The 22962-nt window shown below is 44.2% G+C and overlaps 1 long non-coding RNA gene across 2 annotated transcripts; it reads left to right on the forward strand.

Moving 5' to 3' along the window:
• On the forward strand, positions 1-20766 carry LOC141574193 (uncharacterized). 2 transcript variants are annotated; one of them, XR_012500938.1, is made up of 5 exons: positions 1-8108; positions 9080-9293; positions 12386-12546; positions 13965-15736; positions 17195-20766. It is a non-coding gene; the product is annotated as an uncharacterized LOC141574193 (long non-coding RNA). The 2 variants fall into 2 exon arrangements; XR_012500937.1 differs by having other exon boundaries at positions 3-9293; positions 17195-20765.
• Positions 20767-22962: the final 2196 nt, after the last annotated feature.

Below are 22962 nucleotides of genomic sequence, written 5' to 3' on the forward strand. Positions count from 1 at the left end.
CAGGGGGGTGACAGAACTAACAAGACGGAGCTTCGGTCGGAGAACTATGTTGGCGGTTTCACGCCTCAAAGGAATTCCGAGGTTCTGCCCGGGACATGTGGGGGAGCAGCGTGAAGGCGGCTGGAGCTGAGGTGGGCGGGCACCCAAGGGAGGCGTGGGCGGCCAGGTGGTCTCCACGGATGTGAATGTCACCCAGCGAGCCAGCACCTCAGGATAAAGGGCTAAACCGTGAGCCAGAAAAAGACGGTGCCTCTTCTCATGACCTTCGATAGTGAAATGTCAATGCGTTCAACTCATTCAAAAATTCATGTGCTTTAAGTAGCAATCATAGCCTAGACCCTGGTCTGGGGCTTCAAAAATACATCAGGCATGGACCTGGAGCGTGGGGAGCACGTAGCAGTTAGGAACCCAGGGGCTCAAAGCTCACCTAAAGGAGGCAGCATGATTCTGTGTTAGCAAATCTGATCTTTTTTTTTAAGTCAGAAATGCAGGCTTATGGGGTAATATTTCCTGACTTAAAAAACTTAGCAAACAATTAAAAAGTTAAAAGCACAGTACAGGACAATGATTTGTGGTCTCTGATTTAAAGAATTGGAGCTGCAGGCAACTTTGGGTTCTTCTGGTTCTGCCTCAAACTTGCTAGTGATCGTCAACAAAACACCTCACTTCCCTGGACCCCGTGGCCGCATCGATAACGGGGCAGTAAGCTGTGCTGGATGAGCTCTGGGATCTTTCCCAATTCTACAATTCTATGATTTCAATGTCTAGGTAGACTTCTTAAGTTTAAGTCTTTGATCCATTTTGAGTTTATTTTTGTGTATGGTGTAAGGGAGTGTACTAGCTTCATTGATTTACATGCTGCTGTCCAGTTTTCCCAACACCATTTGCTGAAGAGACTGTCTTTATTCCATTGTATATTCTTGCCTCCTTTGTCAAAGATTAGTTGACCAAAGGTTTGTGGGTTCATTTCTGGGCTCTCTATTCTGTTCCATTGGTCCTTATGTCTGTTTTTGTACCAATACCATGCTGTCTTGATGACTGTAGCTCTGTAGTACTGTCTGAAGTCTGGGAGAGTTAGATAGATTTCTAATTAATGTCCACCTGCAAAGAAGAGTGGGAAACACAGGGGCCACATCTTTTATGCTCCTTCCTCTGAAGTGTGTGGTGTCAACAGAGGGCTGCCTCTCTAGGGGAATTCATTATGGCGACTGAAGTTGGTTAACTGGACTCTGAGAAGGAGCCAGGTTTGGAAGCTACCATGATGACCTTTTGCTTTCTCTCCTCTCCCGTGCTGTGGTCAACAAGGGAGGCACTGTGGTGTAATGGAGTTGTTTAGATGGACATATGTGGGGATCTCAGATCTGTTTCTTAACAATCCCTGGGGCTTGGAGAATCATTTCCCCTGAGTCCCAGATGTCACCAGCTGTAGAACCAGAAGAGAGAATGTCCTCCCAATGAGAACTTGTTGTCTTCCCTCTGCCCAAGGAGGACGTATCATTTCCTGTATGTATGTCAGTTTGTTTTTCCATTTTGTCTAGAGGGCCACAAAGTTTACCAGAAAGCAAAATACTTGGACCAGACTAGTTTAATTCTCTAAAGAAGTGCTTCAACAAAATTATAATGTCACCGCCTCAGCTTTAAAAACTTTTTTTGGTCTTCAAAATTGCTGTTAAAGGCATTATTCAAAATGGTGGTTCAGTATTTCCTTCGAGGCAAGATGAAGGGAAATATCCCGGAAGCAGGCTGGAGGCATTTCCGTGGGGCACCATTTGGGTCCTCCCTGAGCTTTTGCTTTGCTGAGTGAGGTGGGCATGGAAAGGCATGAGCTGAATTGCTTGGGCCAATAAAGAGAATTTTTAGAGGCTGGTGAGGAGTTGGTGAATGGGGGAAGAGGCGGAAAAGAAAACTTAGCTGAAGGGGGACTGGAGAAGAGTCCTCGGGAACAAGGACAGAGAGAGCTAAGGCAAAACTGGATAAGGGTTGGCCACATGCTGGGTGATATAATTCTTTCCTCCATCTCTTTGAAAAACCTTCAGGAAAATCGACGCCACTTACTAAGGATTTTTGCTACATTTTTGATGTGATGAGTCAACTGCAAGGTGTGTGGGGTGAGCAGAGGCCACCTAAATAGTCCAGCCACTGATATAAGGTTCCCCATAATATTTTGTCTCCAAATATTATTGCCAGGAAATAGGAACTCTTGCCAAATAAAAGTATATGTTTCCTTCTGCCTAATGAGAACTATATGATTCATGGAATGTTTTGTTTCTTTGTTCAACTTTGGCTAAACAAGGCTAGAAGGTTTAGTACCCAATTGTATAATATCACCTGTTCCTAGGACATTTCTTTTTCTCTCTCTGTAATCTCTGACCTCTATTTCCTATGTTTATCTTAACTGTATATCTTGGCTATTTTAAAGACAACCCAGATTAGTGTTTTAAGATATTCCAGATCATTTGTGGAAGCCAAGGAGGGTCTGTCTCAACCAGAGCCGACTAGCAGAACATTCTGTGATGATGAGAATGTTCTGTATCTGTGCTGAGCACCTGGGGGTGGCCACCAGCCACATGTGACACTTGAGCCTTTGAAATGTGGCTAGTGCACCTGAGGCACTGAATTTTTAAATTTTTATTTAATTTTAATTAACTTTAAGTAGCTATCTCTGGCTGGTAGCTGCCATGTTGGACAGTGTAGACCTAACTGTTTATAAATTAACGAATGCTTCTGAACATCTGAAAAGGGGTCGAGGTTAAATGTTCTTCTTTACAAGATTGATTTACTTAGAGAAATCTTTTTATGCAGTAAGGAAAAAATCTTGTGTTGTACAATATGGAATTATAAGGTGGTTCAAACTCCATTTATTTATAAAAAATACCAAAATTAACCAAGTGCTTCTTATTTACTGGAGCTTTGGGAGTTCCACAATCAATTTACATCCAAATTTTTACTCAATGACTGAAATGTGATTGCCCAACCATCAGAACTAGCTGATAATTTTTGTTTTAAATAGGAACTTTGTGGGAGGCAATGTGAAAAAACAAATTTTAGTCCTGATTCTTGACCTGGGGGGTGTTTACCAGGTGTTCCCTTTATAACTATTTATTTAAATGCTTTTACATATTTTATGCATTTTTCTGTATCTGTTGATTTTCACAATAAAATACAAACAGATGCAGGTCAGTCTCTTTCATGTTTAGAGACATAACGTGATGAAACTGTGAAAGTGTCCATTTCATAGACTGACTGAGAAAAAATCATGGAGGATCGAGAAACAAACCCAAGAACAAATGGGAATTTATTATATAATAGAAGTGGCACCTCAAGTCAGTGGAGGGGAAATACGAATTGCTTAACAGATATTAAATAGGGAATATTCTCACCTATTTAGGATAACACGATACATTTGAATTTACATTTACTGGGATCAAACTATTGCCATTTGAATTTACATTTTTCCCAATGGAGTTTTTTTAAAATAAATGGTGTTAGGTGGGGAGGGTATAGCTCAAGTGGTAGACCGCATGCTTAGCGTGCATGAGGTCCCGGGTTTCAATCTCCAGCACCTCCTCTAAAAATAAATAATAAAACCTAATTACCTCCCCTCTGCCAAAAAAATAATTAAAATAATTTAAAAATAAAATAAATGGTGTTGGGTACCTTGTTTAGCTACTCAAGATCAAGTTATGTCATTTAAATTTACATTTACATTCTGAATATTTCAGTTAAGAGCAGACCTTGATACCACATTTCCCCAAGAAGTCTCTATTGCATTCAGTTTTAATTAAAGCTGAAAAAGAGTAAAAGTCTCAAAAGGTTATAACGCTGGAGCGTAGCATCAAACAACAGTGACTAAAGAAACAAATTAAAATAAAAAAACACTTCTGGATAGAAGCTTATTAATCTTAAGAAAATTTTTTTCCGTCTTTTACCTGCAGATTTAATTTCTTTTACTTAGTTGACATCCTTTCCTTAGTTGTCACCCTCAAATTAATTCTAGGTAGATCAGTGTTTACACAGAAGAAAAAATGAAGTTAAAAAACAATAGAAAACATTGGTGAGGATTTTAAAATAATCTTTGGGTGGAAGAGAGCCTTCTATAAATTTGACTCTAAACTGAAGAAAATCTCTTTGTGGCAACAAACTTCATAAACAAAGTAAAAGTGCAAACTTATTTACAAAATAATGACAGTGACAGTCTGATTTCCATAAAATACAGAGTTCTCAGATTAGCTTTTAAACTACTAATACAAAAGTGAGCACATTGTCTCAACAGGCAGTTCACGTGAAAGAAATACAAATAGCCAGTAAATATAAGATACTCTATATCAAATAGTAAAGAAATTCAGATTGAAAAGGTGGTTCATTATTTTTAAGGGAGGAGAGCCTCAGAATTGTATTAATGTATGCTATCTTTTTCTTTACTTTAAACTTACTATGTGTACTATTAGCACAATCTTGGGCAAATATTTTCTTTGAAAATGGCCTTGTCACCCATTAGAATAACTTTCAAAAGAAAGACAATGTTAAATGCTTGAAGGATGCAGAATCATTGGAATTCTCATTCATTGCTGGTGGGAATGTGAATGGTACAGCCACTTTGGAAAAAAATTGGGCAGTTTTTAAAATAAAATTAAACATACATTTATCATATAATCCAGTAATCCCACTCCTGGGTATCTATCCAAGAGAACTGGAAACTTTTGTTGATGTAAAAACTTGCACATGAATGCCCCAAACTGGAAACAACCCAAGTGTCCTTTGACTGGTGAATGGATAAAGGATGGTATATCCAAATACTGGAATACTATTCAGAATAGAGCAATAAGGAGCAAATTACTGGTTCACGTGGGTGAATGTCAAGTGCCTGTTGCTAAGTGAAAGAAGCCAGACTCAAAAGACTACATTTCCTGTGGTTCTAATTCTATGACCTGCTGGGAAATGCAAAATCATAGGAACAGATCAGTGGTTGCCAGGGGTTGAAAGTGGGGGGAGGGGTCCACTACAAAGGGGCAGCTTGAGGCAATCTTTGGGGATGAGGGAACTGTTCCATATCTTGATAAAGGGGGTCTGACTTCGTGCATTTGTCCCAGTCATAGAAGTGTACACCAAAACAGTGAATTTGACTGTGCATAAATTTAAAAAGGGAGCAAAAAGCTAATGTGTTTCTAAATTAAATGTTGGATCAAAATGAAAATGACATCTTTCTGTTTGTTTGCTTCTTGACTTAGATTTGATTACCCAGATCCTTTTTTTTTAGAAATAAACTCCTTCTAGGTTGATGCATAACATACAGGTAAAAAATACACAAATTGGGGGAGGTTATAGCTCAGTGGTGGAGTGCATGCCTAGCACGCATGAGGTCCTGGGTTCTATCCCCTTCTACCTCCATTAGATAAACAGATAAACCTAATTACCTCCCCACCACCGCTAAACAGATTTTTTTAAATGCACAAATTATAAACATACAGCTTGATTATACATGTCATAACTCTCATGTGCTTAACTAACCACCATCCAGATCAAGAGAAGGAACATCACCAGAGCCCCCTGCCACCACCCGCTTTCCTCTTCCCAGAAGGAACCAATATTCCAACCTCTAACACCATAGATTAGTCTTGCCTGGTTTTGAGCTTCACGTAAACAAAATCATCCTTTATTGAATATTGCACCCTTAATAGGCTTAGTCATATTTCAAACTAGTTTTCTATATAAGTATAGATGTGGAGACTGGATGGGTAATCACTATAATTTCTTATAGTCCTCAAATTTGGAGACTGTGAGTTGAGAAAGTTGTGAAATATTTTTGGTTTGAAATACATTTTTGGCCAACCAAACTGACCATCTTTTTTTACCTTTCTTTTTTTTAAGCTAATCTAAAGGCACTTGGGAAATGCACGCTGTACTATTTTTTAATGCTCTCTAGAATTATATTTTCCTGCAGTATTATTTTCCCTCGTGTGAGTAGACATCGGTCTGAAAATTGGCCTGATAGACTGAGCCTGTCATACGATACCTCCCTGGTACTTTACCAAATGGTGATCTGTGAACTCTTCTTGCTTTGTTCTTTTGAGATCATGCTTGACTTTTGCTCAGCTATACTTAAAGTTGTGGGGAGAAGGAACTTCTTGAAAAATACAGTACCAAAGTCTGCTCTAAAATTGAATATTTGGACGCCTCCAGGAAAAGTAAATCCATATGGCAGGTCTGTGATTCCTGCACAATTGGGTCCAAGATTCTTTATGAATTTGTGTGTGTGTGTGTGTGTGTGTGTGTACATGTGCAATCTTGCATGTGCCCTTTGTGGTGGAAGGCAATTATGCTGGTTTTGTTTTTGTTATTCTTTCCAGTGAGAGAAACTGGAGTATCAGTTCTGAGTTTCTGGGTTGGGGCAGGTTTTATTTTCTTAGCAGTAACCACGCCACGAAAGGGAAAAACAAAACAATCTCTGACAAAAAACGTCTTGAAAAATAATATCGGTAACCAATACTAACTTTTAGGAGTTCAGTGTGTTCTCCAACTAGTTCAAAGCCTAAATTAAATATTATGCCTTTAGATCCTTCTTACAAAGCCTGATGGGCCAGCTGCTCTTTCCATTGTTGGCGTCGCCCACAACCACACAGCTCAAGTGAAGGATGTCACTCGGCTGGGTGTGACCAGCAGGCCCACCCAACCCTGGATTCCTTGGTTATTATAACTCAGAAATGCCCCGAGGACTGGCCTTTGTGAACAGAGCTCAGCCGGAAGACTCTTCAATTGTATTTGCTCCTTTCCTCTCTCTACCTCTCCATGTTAGAATTCGAACCCTGGGTTTCTTGCCTTGTGGTGAGAGTTTTAATGCAAATCAGACGTTTTGCTGTTGTTGTTAGTTCCTGAGTTTGAGAGCATAGGCCAGTTCACATATGTAATGATAAACTACCCCGTAGGACTCAATTAAATTTGGAGCTAAGGGTCTACAATTCAAATCACAGAACGTTAGCAAATGAGTTACTGGGCTCAAAGAAGGTCCATGACTTGCCTAAGGTTCCATTGGTAATTAGTGACAGAAAAGGGACAGTATCTTGGAAACCTCTGATTTGTCAGTCAAGCACTCTTTTCTTATTTTCCTTTTTATTCTCCCAGAATACATTGAGGTAGTTTGGGGTTACTGCAGTGGAAGCTGGTACATTTGAGGAGTGTCTCGGGCATTTCGGTTAAGCTGCTTAGTTAAAGGGGTCTATTGGACCATGTCAGTGGATAGCCTGAGAGAGGGTGGGTGCTGGGAATGGTTTGATTTGGCAGCCCAGTGATGTCTTCTGAAACAAGGCTTCTTTTCCATCTTTCCACTTAGCCTCCTGTGGTGTCCTCTTTGTGGTTATAACACAGATGTCAGCAACTCCCTGGTCTGCCCACATCTTATCAGGACCACTGAAGTGAATGAGGGGTCATTCTGGAAGCCCCCAGAAGACCACTCTTCACATCTCCTTGGCCTCCACGGCTGATGGGTTCACTTAAGCCTGAGTCATACGCATTGTTCCAAAATCACATTCCCTTACAGCACGTATGTGGCACTGAGGAAATGCGGGTAACAGGAAGAAAATCCAGGTAGTCGCCAAGAAATGGGAAGTGCCTTGTAAGGAGGCAACTCTGATGTCTACTGTAGTTGCAAATATCAGAAATCAACCTGAACAAGCTGAGATAAAGGGTGGGAGTTAATTACACAGATACAGGTGTGGAATCTGAGGACAGGGAAGCTGATGGGTATGGGGGCCGGGGGTAGGGGCAGGAGTCAGGAATCAGGAGCCATCAGACATCCAAACTGGCCTTTCTCCCCTACCCCCCCTCCCCTCCCATCCTCTCTCTCTCTTTCTTTCTCTCTCTCTCTCTCTCTCTGGCTCATCTCCCAGGGCTCTGTTATCTGTCTGTGGACCGTCAGGTCTTGTGCGTCGGTGCAGACGGCAGAAGATGGCTCTCTCTCAGCTCCTGTACATTCATAGTCCCCCACCTTCAGTCAGTTTCAGTCTGACTTCTGTTCAGTCATAAACAGAAACTGACTAGCAGTCTCCGATTTCCAATTCCTCGTTCTGGGGAGCATCTACCTTGGCGAGCGAGGAACGCGCCTCTGCCCTGAGGTAAGCACAGTGTTCTAGTCCAGGTAAGGCCCCTGGGCCCACCTGTGTGGTGTGAGGTGAGGTGGGGCACCCAGCAGGGCTGATGGTTCTTAGAGAAGCCAGGCCAAGGGGGCAACCCCGAAGGGCCCCCTCGAGGAGGGATTTTAAGCTCTGGGTGACGTCTGTCCTCTAGACAATGACACGTCTGGCATGGGGGTAGAGTTGATGCGGAAATGCTCATACGAAGGAGCGTTAACCCACTTCCACTCAGGTCTGGAGTGCCAGGGAAGAGGTGTCGGGAGGGGAAGATGCAGATGGCACGGGGAAGAAAGGAGAATCCTTCCAAGTAACTTCAGAAATTTGAGGAAATTACACTTTATGGCCGTACAATCAAAAGGAGACATTTGCTGAATCACAGGCGGACTTTTCTAGCGTTTCAGCTCAAAGTTGGCGCTGTTATCGAGAGCTGGTCCTCAGTGATCTCCAGCAAGCCCAAATCTCCATCCTGATGATCCGTGGGGCCGGGCGGCTTCCTCCCCAGAGAGTTTCCCAAGGTTCTCAGACTTAGGTGTCCTGCTCACTGTTTACTCTCAGCAGCCCCACCCTTTCCTCTGGGAGGGTGAGTCACTGGCTGGGGTGGTAATGCCTGAGGTCTGAGAGCAAAGTCAGGCCTGACTCTTTTGGGGGCTTAATGCAAGGCAGTGAGGGTCATTTTGACCTTACCTTTGAGGATAAACCTATCAGAGAGCTTTTTTTTTTCTTTCTATTTTATTGTTTTACAACTTCCTCCTAAACCTAGAACAATAGCCTTATAATCGGGCAGGAAATCCTCCTGTGTCTGTTGGGGGTTGGGGCGGTGGTGGGGGAAGGGAATAGAGTAGCTGGTGACTTTGATGTTCTCTCATTCAACACAGACCAGGGTGGTTCCATTTGAGAAGTAAGATATTTCCAGAGGGTTTCTTTCACCTCAAGTGATTTTCAACTTTCCACAGGAACGAATCATTTGAGGGACCTTGGAGTAGCAATGGGTATTAGCCAAAGTTTAATGGGTTGAGAACATGCATAAACTCCAAGGCCCATCTCATCAGGGAAACAACGTGAAAACCCAAAGGAATCTGAAAGCAGAGGAGGGGGAAAGAAGGGAGACTGGAAAGAATTAAGAGGAACGAGGCTGAGAGCAGTGATGGCCACTGTTGAACCTAAACGGTAGGTTTGCTGGTTTGAATACTTGTCATGAGAGGTTGGCGGGAACTTTTTTTAATAGCACCGTGGACTTTACAAAGCTTTTTATCTTTCACATTCTTGGTATCATTTTATCTCCAAAGCCACATTCTGAGGTAGGCATTACCCCCATTTTGTGGGTGAATAAAGTAAGGTGCTGTAACGGAAACACTTTGCTGAAGGCCTTGTAGGAGTTGGAGCTGCGATACAGATTCCGGTCTCTGCGTGCTTTCTGCTGTCTTAATACCTTCTCACTGCGATGCAAGTAAGAAAGCCCTCCAGCCTTTCTTATGTCACTTCATTTTCACAGTGCCCCTGGAACACAGATGTATTGATTTCTGTTTTGCAGATGAAGAGATTCAGGCTAAATGACAATTTTTAACGTGCACTGGTTGTTTTTATTTATTTAATTATATTTGTTTATTTTTATTGATGTGTAGTTGATTTACAATGTTGTGTTAGTTTCGGGTGTACAGCAAAGTGATTCAGTTATACATACACATATATGTGTATCTATTCTTTTTCAGATTCTTTTCCATTATAGGTTATTACAAGATGTTGACTATAGTCCTCTGTGCTATACAGTGAGATCTTGTTTATCTATTTTATATATAGTAGTTTGTGTGTGTTAATCCCAAACTCCTAATTTATCCCTCCCCATCACTCCCCTTTGGTAAGCATAGTTTATTTTCTGAGTCTGTGAGTCTATCTCTGTTTTGTAAATAAGTTCATTTGTGTCACTTTTTTAAGATTCCACATGTAAGTGATATCATATGATATTTGTCTTTTCTGTCTGACTTATTCACTTAATACAGTAATCTCTAGGTCCATCCATGTTGCTGCAAATGGCATTATTTCATTGGCTGAGTAGTATTCCAGTGTGTGTGTTTGTGTGTGTGTGTGTGTGTGTGTGTACCACCTTTATCCATTTATCTGTTGATGGACATTTAGGTTGCTTCCAGTGGCTATTGTAAATAGGGCTGCTAAAAACATTGGGGAGCGTGTGTCTTTTTGAATTAGAGTTTTCTCCAGATTATGCCCAGGAGTGGGGCTGCTGGATCATATGGTAACTCAATATTTTAATTTTGTATGGAACCTCCATACCGTTCTCCACAGTGGCTGCACCATTTAACACGGACTGGTTCTTCCTAAGGTCAGGCTCTGTGCTGAGTTCCCCACACCATTATCTCCTAATTCCATGATCCTCCAGTTTAATGGTGGAGAAATGGAGTCTTGGAGATGCTTGGCAACGTGCCCTAAGCTGCCGGGCTGTGAAGTTTCAGCCTGAGCTCGCACTCAGAGGTCTAACCCGGAGCCTGCGTTCTCCAGCAATCCGCCAAACGGGTCATCGCAGGGGCTTGAGACCAGGCTCACCCGTCTTCCAACCACAAGCAGACATGACTGGGTTTATCTTCTCAGCCAAGCCTCAACCAACTCCTGCTCAATACATTTACTCACTTAACAGGTGTTCATCTGGTCGCTACGAAATGCTGGGCACTTTGCTAAGTGAGAAGGAAGGCTCGCACAGGGTACATTTCTGCCCTCAAAGAGCTCCAGGACTCACGGGGATGTGAGAGCGATCATCACACTGTTAGGGTGAGGGCTGTGACAGAGGAGCGTGGAGGAGGGTTCTGTGTGCCCGGGGCCACCTGCACACTGAGCACTGGAAGCATCAGGGTGTGTAAATGGGTCTCCGCGGGGCAGTTATCACAGTCAGGGCCAGCCTGGCCCTTGGACACAGGGGACTCAGAGCTGAGCCCCCACCATATTTGTAGGGATCCAAGAATAATTTCTCATTTCCTCTAAAGGCAGAAGAAAAAAGATTCACTTTGGAAGAATCTGTCTTAATATGTAGTATTAATATATTTGTCTTTATACCAAGGGACCAGGAAGGCCAAAACGCCTAAGGCTCACAGGAGTCCCGGGGTCCCTCATCATACTAGTCTGCTGTGAGGTGGAGCCCTTGCTGGAGCCTCCGACCTGGTTCCCCCACCGATGTGTGGCCTGCGCTCCTTCAGCCCACCTCCAGCGCTGCCAGTCACCGTCCCTGTCGGTCGAGGGTCTGCTCCATCCCCTGTGTTTGCATCGTTTCCCCGGCTGCACTGGGCTGCTCTGCAGGGACAGCTCGTGCAGGGAGGCTGCGGGGAGAGCGGGCCTTGCCTCCCCGTCATCATCTCCCCCTCCTCGTTCTTGGAAACATTCTTAAAAAAAAAATCTTCAAAAACACTTTTTCCCTGGGGAGAACTTTGCATACGTTTTTGGTTTTTTTCCCCTCGATGTTGATGTCTTGAGGCTGTGACTCTGGGCGGGCCTTAGCCAGTTGGAAACAGGCCGCGACTTCCAAGGGGTGGACTCACCTTCTTCGTCCCCCAGCAGCAGGTAGATTCTTTATGTTCAAGACGGCAAATTCAGATACAAAAGCCCACCGCCATCATGTCTCCTGCCCCCTCTGTCTGGGGCTGGGCTGAGGGGGACAGATAGAGCAGGGGCGGGAGATGGGGTGTTGACAGCAGACTCATGTATCCCGTGCGGAGGTAACGGACTCCCCAGTGAGGGGGCTCCCCTAGGGGCAAGGGGGTGGCAGAGGGGGAGGGTATTATTGCGTTTGCTGAGGGCGGACACCCCGCTTCTGTATCCCCTGCATCAGGAAACTAGGGAGGTGACGCACGACCTGTACACCCAACCCGAGGTGCCAGGAAGACAGAGGGACCAGTTTGGCAGCTGATGTGGAATGTGTTGGGGGCGGGGGTGGCCGCCCGATCTGGCTGGTGCCTCCCTGCACCTGACCCGGCTGAGGCAGGTGGGGAATAGGGCTGGGGGCGGGGTTGCCTGGGGACCCCAGCCAGGCTGGGAACTGGCGAGGGGCTGGTAGCCACTGGAGTAGGGCAGGATAATGGGACCCCCAGTGGGCTGGATGTGGAGCATCCTGCACATCTCTGCTTAGGGAGGCAGAACCCGGAAGTTTAGCGTGGCAGGGCGGTGTCAGGGAGTCTGAGGGCACTTTCACACAAAACACACCCAGACACCGGAGTGCCTTCTGGCAGGATAGCTCCATTTAGACTCTCCCATCCTGACAGGCAGTCGCTGCTCCGGCTCTTGGGATTTGCCTCTGGCCCTTGCCTTTTCCTCCCCATGTCCGTCTGGAGATGCCCCAGGATTGAGGCTACCTGGATTGACTGGCCTGTTGAGGGCATCGGACCTGTCTTGCCCGAGCACCTCCCCGATGTTTTGGAACTAGGTGAGTTGGGATTGGCCAAAACGGACATGACGAATGGCAAAGGTTACTGGAGTTTGGGTCAACTTTCTATGACGGTGAAGAGAAGAATCATTGTCTGTCATTGCTAGGAATTGGCATGGACCAAGTTTATTCTTAATATTGTGTTGCTAGGATGTTCCTAGCAATAATTAATAATTAAGGCAATGATTCATTTTTGGATTGCTTGGAGTTTTTTTTTTAAGTCAATTATTCATTTGTACGACAAACACAAAACTGAAATCTGTTTAAGTCACCCACTGCTTACTCGTTATTATACCTTAATGGCTTCCTACTGTTCTTAGGAGAAAGACTGAAATGTTTATTAGTGGCTCCTAGTCCCGGCGTGGTCCCTGCCCTCAGCAGCTCTCCAGCCCCATCCCCTGATCCCCACCCTCTCTGGGGCTCTGCTCAGCCCCCCCGGCCACCCAGCCCTGCTTCCAGTTCCCCAGATGCACCACGGGCTCTCCCGCAGGGACTTTGCTCCGGGAAGCAGCGGTCCTCAGCTGGACCGCTCTTTGCTCCCTCCACTCCCAGTGAGCTGCCCCACCCTTTCCGTCTCTGCTCCACTAGTGCTGAGCTGAGCGATGCCTTTCTTGACTTCCTTGATTAGGTTCAACTCGCGTGCTCTGAAGTGCGACGTTCTCCCATAGCGCCCTGTTTGCAGTCGTTCTGCCAGACTTATTTTGTGATCCTCTGATTCTGATCGGTCTTTCCCACTAGATTGATTGCCTGATGCCCCTCACCTCAGTGTCTCAGAGCCTGGAGGATGCTGGGTGTTTCATAAATATGTGTTGTGTGAATAATGCAATGAGTGAGAGGAAATTCAGGGCAAAGCAACCCCTTGTTGAGAGATTACGAGTCATGCCTTGAATATACCAGTCGTTTCTTAGAGCCAAATAGTCTTATCACCCTCAGACCTAAATTATTTACATAACACAGTTGTTTTTTGAGAATCCTGTAACTAAGCCCCACATACAAAATGATAGATGGCTATTATGTATTTTTCCCTTCTCTGTATTTTTCTTAATGGAAGCAAATGGAACTTTCCAAATATCACTGTATGATTGGAAAAACTGAAGCAGTGCCATTTTGGGGGGAGGAAAGGAAGGAAGGGGAAAGATTCTGAAAAGGGTTTATGTTTTCTAATCAAAGTCAGATGTCGAACTGATTTTGTGTTGCTTAAGGAACGTGCGAAGTTTTCTCCGTCAGGGGTCTTGTCCAGCCTTGGAGGTTCAGAGAAGGTCCCTCGAAGATAACTGTGTCCTTTAAATTCTGTGTTTAGCTGCCTGCTTTCAGCAGAGCAGAAACAACCCTCTGGGCAGACCTGAGACAAGTTTGAATAAGAACCTGCTTGAGAAAGATTTCCCTTACAAGCTACATGTTACATTTCCACTCCACAGAAAGGCGCTGCTGTGTGGCCATAAAAAGCTGGCCCCAACCACGTAACCTTTGCAGCTCGTCGTGTTATTTTTGGTTCTTGCCAACACGGATCACCGCTGTGACTCAACAGAGCCGCTGAAGCAAGAATTCAAAGAGTTTAAAGAACAGCGAACCCAGAAGTGACTTTTTTTCCCTTATGGTGTCATTATGCAACATTTCTCGTAGTTTACCTTTGCAAATTTACCAACTGCATACAGATGAGCTCAGCTGTTGTTTGGCACCTGAACCTCCGAGCTGCGTCAGCGCGCCTCCCCAGACCCCACTGCAGCCTGGGGACGGCGGACTTTCCTTTCTGGGGTGTTTGCTTTACGTCAGTCGTGACTTACTTTTCAGAGGTAAAAAAAAATATCTGTGTTGATATATCTCTCCCTCAAACAAACCAAAAATAGGATTGGGGTTGGATTTAAATGTTTGTAATTTCCCACTCGGAGGTGTCAGAGAGCCCGTATCATTTGGTTCTGTTTTGGGTTTTGCTTTTTCCTCCGTCTGCTCATGACATGAGGCCATCGGCCTTCGGGCTGACCGGCTGGAAAGCAGGCATGGACTTCAGTGGACAATCTATTAGTCTATTGATCAACATTCTTTAGATGTTTGGCTCCATGTTATTAATCACCACTGAAACTTGAAGAACATCCCAGTTCTGCCCTCTGGGGACGCAGTAGACACGGTGGAACTTGTCCCTTATCTCCTCAGTTACTGTGTTTTTAAGCTTTGTTGTTAGACTAGTTCTAAGGACTAACGTGTTTGGGTGTTTTTCGTGAGATACCTCATTAAGCAAACGTTTCACAGAACCACGGGAGAAGGCCACACATCTGATGACTTTTCTCTTTGGGAAGTAGATCCAGATTTTATGTTCTGTTGTTGCCATCGCTCAGGCTTGAGGATGCTCCCTGGCAAGAGCTGGGCTATCCAATGCATGCCGCCACTGGGGCCAGACTCAGTGCTGCATTTTGGGTATTGGAAGTTCAGTTTAAAATGTGGAAATATAATTTTGGAGCTTTTCTTCTAGGAGCAAGTGTGTTAGCCAAAAAAACAATTCTATTTCTATAATACTCCTTGGGTGTGGTCAGGAACTCCCTCTCCAAGGCAAGTAGATGATCCTTCTTTATGCACTGTGTTCAGGCATCTACTCTACAGAAAATGGGGGACACTACTGAGCCAGTGGGCCATCTGAGATTGGTCTATAGAACACAGAGGCACCGACTCCTTTTTAATTTAAAGAGATGGAGCTTTTGCTTTCTGTAGCCGGCTTCCCTTACTAGTTTTGTGTGTGCTTACACATACTTGAAAACTAGGAAAATTAAAGTGATTTGAAAATAGTTTTGTGCTAGGAGGTTTATTGTATCATTGTAATGGAAGAAAGAGCAGGAAACTCTTTTTAAAGCTGAGATATAATTTGTTTTTGTTTTTGTTTTTTAGATTCCACATATGAGTGATCTCACATGGTATTTTTCTTTCTCTTTCTGGCTTACTTCACTTAGAATGACATTCTCCAGGAGCATCCATGTTGCTGCAAATGGCATTATGTTGTCGGTTTTTATGGCTGAGTAGTATTCCATTGTATAAATATACCACCTCTTCTTTATCCAGTCACCTGTTGATGGACATTTAGGCTGTTTCCATGTTTTGGCTATTGTAAATAGTGCTGCTATGAACATTGGGGTGCAGGTGTCATCCTGAAGTAGATTTCCTTCTGGATACAAGCCCAGGAATGGGATTCCTGGGTCATATGGTAAGTCTATTCCTAGTCTTTTGAGGAATCTCCACACTGTTTTCCATAGTGGCTGCACCAAACTGCATTCCCACCAGCAGTGTAGGAGGGTTCCCCTTTCTCCACAGCCTCTCCAGCATTTGTCATTTGTGGATTTTTGAATGACAGAAATAGACTCACAGACAGAGAATACAGACTTGTGGTTACCAGGGGGGTGGAGGGTGGGAAGGGATAGACTGGGATTTCAAAATTGTAGAATAGACTACACTGTATAGCACAGGGAAATATACACAAAATGTTATGATAACTCACAGAGAAAAAAATGTGACAATGAGTGTGTATATGTCCATGAATAACTGAAAAATTGTGCTGAACACTGGAATTTGACACAACATTGTAAAATGATTATAAATCAATAAAAAATGTTAAAAAAAAGCTGAGATATAATTGACGTATAACATTGTATTAGTTTTAGGTGTACAATATAATGATTTGATACGTTATATACTGCAAAATGATCACTACAATAAGATTATTTAACATCCATCATCACACAGAGTTACAAAGTTCTTTTCTTGTGGTGAGGCCTCTTAAGATCTTCTCTCTTAACAATACTGTGTTGTATATGTGAAAGTTAACTACAGGCACCATGCTGTACCTCACACCCCCAGGACTTATCTGATAACTGAACGTTTGTACCTTTTGACCCCCTTCATCCATTTCCCGCCGTCCCCACCCTGCCTCTGGCAACCACCAGTGTGTTCTCTGTATTCTGTATCTGAGTTTGTTTTTTTGTTTGTTTGTTTGTTTTAGATTCTATGTATACATGAGATCCATATACTCACTTGTCAAAGAGCATTGTCTTTCTCAGTCTGACATTTCACTTTGCATAATGTCTTCAGGGTCCATCCGTGTTGTCGCAAATGGCAGGATTTCCTTCTTTTCTTGTGGCTAAATAATACAGCACTGTATAATTAGTTCTTATTTTAAGAAAGACTAATGGAATTTTTGAACTTGGAGATTCTGTAGAGATCATGTAGGTTTATCATTTTATTTGTAGATGCAGAAAGTAGCTCAGAGAGGTTGAAGAACTTGCCTAAAGTTACACAGCTAATTTGTGGTAAGATTGGGATTCACAGCTAGGTTCAGTATGTCCCTGGACTCACACCACCTGCTTTGGAACAAAGTGTCCCAAAGAACTAACTGCTCCCAAGAATTCAGATTCACAAATCTTAAAAAAAAATTGTTTTGATCACAAAATGTCATGAGAGAAAACACAGGATACTGAGTAAACACTGAGAATGTGAATAGAAATGGAAGTTGTGCCTATTGAAAGAAAAACAAAATGTTGCCTGTATCCTTATGTGTATCATGATTTTGCGATTATTTTTTAAGTTGTTGAAATTCAATTTGGCAAAGCAATCCGCTTTGAAAGACGCGTTCAGAAACTAGTTTTCTGTACTGACTTTCTGTCAACAGGGCGGCACTGAAATGTCATCTATAGGAACGAAGATTCACTCGCTCCTGGCACACACGGGGAGCTTGACAAACAGCTGTTGAATGGCTGACTGAGAACTACAGTGCTGTAGAGGCTCACCTTCGACTACAGACACATTAATAAGGCGTTGAAACTGCAGCGTGGAGCCGAGTAAGCCAGACACAAGTCGGCATCCTGCGTGACTCCGTTTACATGGAGTCCCAAACCGGGCACAGCGACTTTGATGATTCGAAGTCAGGACTGTGGTTTCTCTGGGATGAGCAGTTGCTGGAAGCGGGTCTGAAGGCTGGTCATGTTGTTTCTTGATCTGGATACTGGTTATACATGTGGGCCCAGTGTGGGAAAACTCACCGAATTGTGCATGAAGACATACATGCACTTTCTTGAAAGTATATTATACTTTAGTCAAAAGTAAAAAAAAATATGTATAGCATTTCATCTTAGGAACAGAGCAACTTGATAAATGCTTAGCACTTGGAAAGAAATCCCCCATAGCATAAAATAAAAGAAAATAAAAAAGAAGTTGGGGTGAGGGTTTTACTTTCCATATGCTGTAAAAGTCGCAAGTCTTACACTGTCATAGAGTAAACAGAGCTTTGACTTTGGGTTCAAGATTCAACCAGCTGCCTCCACAGACTTTTGACAGTTTTATCATATATTTGGCAGTTACAAAGGATGTTTTAGACACCAGGATGATACACACAGGTGTTGGCAGGTCTTATCTGTCTGCAGTCTTATAAAACTGAAAAAAGAAACTTAGCAAAAATAAACCATCAGGTTGGTCTATTGAATTATTTTTCTAGTTTTATGAAAAGCCCTTTCAGTGGAACTGGCTAGATATATAGTGGTGAAGAACAATTTTTCTAAATTAGAAAACTGATTTTGGTTTTGAAAAGTCAGATCTAAGTAAACACCCTTTTAAAGAAAGAATATGTTAGTATTAATGTGTATAGAACGTACTTGTAAATTTTTTTATTTTAAAAACTTATTTATTTTTATTTTTTAATATATCTCCTTTTCTAAATTTTATTTTTCACTTTTTATTTTGGGAGGAGGCAATTAGGCTTACTTATTTATTTTAGTGGAGATACTGGGGGTTGAACCCAGGACCTTGTGCCTGCTAGGCACGCACTCTACCACTGAGCTATCCCCTCTTGCTAGAATGTATTTTTTTTTTTTAAAGAGACAGTTGATGCCCTTTAAAGTTGACATGAGAATAGAAATCACAGTCTGACTTCTTTTTCTTTTCTTTTCTTTTTATTTTACTTTGAAGTATAGGTGGAGAGAAGGCTCGATAGGCAGGGTCCTCAGGAAACTGATGGGTATGATTTGATGTCAGTTTCCGCACGGGCAGTGTTTGGGGTTCATCTAGGCTTGGGGGGCATACTGGAAGAGTTACTGGTTGATTCAGATGATTAATAATTTACAGTTAGGCGTGCTTTCGAAGATGCTTATAGACTTTATCAAAATGCTAGATGTGGCTATTATGCTGCAAGAGGAACTGATTGAATTCACGGGTGTTCAGTGGAGCCCACACGGGACTCCTGGCTTCTTTATTTCCTTTCTTGGGATTAAGAGCAGAGATTTAGGCAAAGAATTAGAAGTTGGAAATTTAAGTTTCTGGCTCCTAAATCCTACTGGAGTATCACATACTTCAGGAGGCTGATAAATAGAGGTTAGTAAGTTCCATGCTTAGTTTAGAAGCGTGCGTCTCTGTGACTGGGACAGTGTGCTGTACACAAGAAATCGACACATTGTAACTGACTGTACTGCAATTATAAATAAATAAATATGATTTTAAAAAAAAGAAGAAGTACGCATCTCTAGAATCCACGGTCATCTCAGAGGGCAGAACTGCAGTCCGCCCTCAAAGGCTTTCTCTCCCCCCTTCTCTGCTTTGCAGTAGACCCATCAGCAAGCACACTCTCTTGCCCCCACACACATCCTTTCTTGACCTGCAGCCCCTCCAGCTTTTCCTGTCTTGTCTTTCCTTCACAGGAGACCTTCTTCTCCTCCTGTCCTGTCGACTTCTTCACTTTCCATTGACTTGCCTTCTGCACCAGCTGCTACTCTCTCTGCAGTTCACTCTCTTGAGGTCTCAGATGCTGTTCTGATGGTTATGTCCAGGGGAAATTCTTCTGACGCGTCTTACTTGGCACGTCCTGTAGCATTTTCACCGTGGAATCTCCTCTTTAACCCACAGCATGGCACTAGTCTCTCCTCGTTTCCCACCTACCTCAGTGGTAAATTCTTAGTGTCTCTTCCTCTTCCTACTGCTAAACTGTCAGTGGTCCCTAGAACTCTGTCTTGAGTGCTCTTACCCCTCTCTGCTTACCCCACTCCCCACTCATGCTTCCAACGTCCAAATCAGCATCTTCAGCCAGGTGATGCTGAGGGATACTCCTGGGTGTCCAAGCAGGTAGATGTCCACGTAGATGTCCTCTGAGGGCCTCAGACTCAGTCCGCCCAGAGCGGAACCCATCATCCTCTTCTGCTGAATGCTGTCTTTGCAAATATCACTGCTAGCCACATGGTTCCTCAAGTCAGAAACCAGCGGATTAACCACAGGGACCTGTCTGGTCCACTCCCTACATCCCTTCACCTCTGTTCCCTTCTCACTTCACAGCTGCCCTCACTATCGTTCGAGTCCTTCTCCTCTCTCGCCTGAATGGCAACAGCCTGCCTTCCTTTCCTCCTGTTTCTAGACGCATGGACATAATTTGCCTGCCAGCTGCCAGCGCTCACCCTTCTAACGTGCAAACTCGGTCTTGTCACTCCTTTGCAAAGAATTCCCCAGTGACTGTGCATCACCTGTTGTTTGATTTTTACTCCTTAGAAGGGCGTGTAGGGCTTTCCACAGCTAGGCCTCTTTTTGTGCCTTTAGCCCCAGCTTTTGACTCAGATTTCAGAGCCGTTGAAAATCAAGCATATGGATCACCTGGTCAGGAATCAAGGTCTTTCTTGCTCCTTGGCCTTTGCATATGCCATCCCCTCTCCCTGGAGTGTCCTCCAGTGACTCTTTGTCACACAAAATGAGACATTTACCGTTTTCCTGGCTGAGAAACTGGGGGTCCAAAATAAAGGACAGAGAAGTGATAAGTCCCAGCAACTGCCCATGTTTAGGGGCAGACATGCCACCAAGGGTTATTAAAGAGGCCGCAGGGGGTTCCCTGCGGCCCTCCGCCGTGACTCCCGCCTTTCCCCCGTTCTCCCAGGGAGAGCAGACGGGGGGTCCGACAGAGTCAGGAGTCAGCAGCCTGGTGGGGGCATGCATGGCCTTTTCACTCCCTCACCAGGGAGGCGGGGGCCTCTCTCCCCCAAAGCCAAGTGCACATGGGGAGCATCGAGAGAATCGCTTGTAGAGATGAGCGAATCCCAAGAAGGGAAGGCTGGGCTCTCACTTCTTGGCTTCGTGGTCATGAAGCTGGAAACCTGTTATCTGCTCTGGTGTTGCCACAGGAGGAGGGTGCTGCAGGGGTTGGGGGGGGGCTTGACATGCGCCCCCTGGTGTTTAGGAGCCCATGTAGCCATAGAAACTGGTGCCTCCTCTGTCTGAAATTTCTAATGGGAGAGGCTTTCTGACTCTTGCCAGCAGGGTGAGTGAGGTCCGTGGTTTAACATGATTTGGATGAAGAAGGTAGACGTTGGGGGCTTCACTGTAGTTCTCTTTGGCCTTCAGGGGACATGGAAAAGGACTTCAGTTGTTTCCGTGGCTCAAAATTAAGGAGCATGGATATTAGATGAGAGGCCGGAAGGAGGGCTTCCCAGGAGGCATCTGAGCAAGTCAGGGGATGCTGAACTTGGGGAGATGATTGAGGGCATGGACCACTGTCGGTGCCAAAGAGATACGTGGTACCCTTTCTGGGGGGATTCTCAGCCATGGAGAAGGCAGGAGTAAACCTGAACACCAACGCTAACCTCCCCCCCCCCCCCAAAACACACGTGTACTGGGTATACAGAAGCCACCATATCGGCAGAGGGCAGCAGCATCTGATGAACCAGAGTGAATCAAATGTGGTCCCCAGCACCACCACCAGGAGGACATCCGTTGTTTAGGATAACCTCTGCTTCCTTGTTTGTTTCTTCTAGTCCTTGTATCTGGAGGAAGTAGGCCCAGGAGAGAGAGGGGAAGAGGTGTCTCTGAACCAGAGTACACGGTCAGCCATTTCCCCTTCTTTCCCCTTGTCGCGGACAGTCCCTCCTCATCCTGCCCTCCCGTGTCTCCAACAAAATGACCGCTAGGCTGCTTGTCCTCTGCAGGTGACCACCGCCTTCCTCCACTCTCCTTTGCAAAGGACTTCTGAACAAGTTGGCTTCCCACAGTCCCTCCACGCCTCGGTTCCCACTCACGCATGGGCTCCCATCCATCAGCCTCCTGCCCATCTCACTCCATTGAAATTATCTTTGTCAAAGTCACCAGTGATGTCCACATTGCCACATCCAGGGGGCGTTCTCTGTCCTTGATCACCTGTGACATGGTGGCTCGCCTCCCTCCTCCTTTCCTGATTTCCGTGACACTCCTGTTCACAGTGACGTGTTTTCTCTAACCCCTCTGGTCGCTCCCTTTTGGCCTCCTTGTTGGCTTGTCTTCTGTTTGTGCTCCAACCTCGGTGTTTCCCAGGCTGCCTCTGTCTTCCTTCCCTCCCTCTTTCCATAAGTGACCCCACCCATTTCCAGGGTTTTAAATACCACGTATATACAGATGAACCGGAAATTCATTTATTCGGCCAGTGCCTCCTCTGAATGATGGAGTGTTTTCTCTAACCGTGTGCTTGGTAACTCCTTTCGGAAATCTTGAAGGGACTTCAAACATAATGCCTGTAATAGAACTTATCTTTTCCAACTGCTCTCTCCCTAACTTATTTTTTTCCCCCAAATTCCCATTTCAATAATGGGCCATGAGCCACTTTGTTTGCTCAAGTGTAAATCCTGGATCTCTTTTCTTCCCTAATTCCCCATGCCAATCTATCACCAAGTTCTATAATTTTCCCACCTCCACGTATATGTCCAATCCATCCACTGTCTCCACCGTCATCTAAGCCACTGTCTTCTGTCACCTGGCGTACTACAATGTTGCCCTCCTGGCCTTCTGGCTTTTATGCTCTGCAAAGCAGCCAGTTAAATAGTTTCAGGTACTTTATCAGACTGTTTCTCTTGGTTAAAACCCTTTGGTGCTGTCCTTTTATCCTTTGAAAGTCTAAATATCTCAAGATCCTGTCTGATATGTCTCTTGCTTACTTTTCAACCTCATGTCACTTTAAAAGTCGGCTTTATTGAAGTATAATTGATATTCAGAAAGCTGTATGTATTTAGTGAAGCAATCTGATGAGCTTGGACGTACGCAGACACCTGTGGAACCATCACCACAATCAAGGTCAAAGACAATTCCATTACCTCCAGAAGTTTCCTTATGTTTCCTCCACCTTCTTTTCTTTTTTCTTTTGGTAAGAACACTTAACATGAGATCTCCCTTCAACAAAATTTGAAGTGCACGATATGGTCCAGTTAACTAGAGGCAGTCTAGAACTTTCATAACTAGAACATAGAAGTCTCAAAAAGGATGTTCCTTGAGTTCTTCTGCTAAAAAGTAAGAGAAAATGACATCCAACAAGGGTAATTATGGTAAAACGCTTAACTTGAAACACACACTTTCGTAAACCTGTAAGTGATGATAATATCATTTTATTAATTTAACCTAAGTGGCATTTCAAACATCCCCCTTTTAGCTCACTTCTCATGGCGGGGGCAG

Source organism: Camelus bactrianus, chromosome 20 (genome assembly GCF_048773025.1).
Source record: "Camelus bactrianus isolate YW-2024 breed Bactrian camel chromosome 20, ASM4877302v1, whole genome shotgun sequence".
Lineage (NCBI taxonomy): Eukaryota > Metazoa > Chordata > Mammalia > Artiodactyla > Camelidae > Camelus > Camelus bactrianus.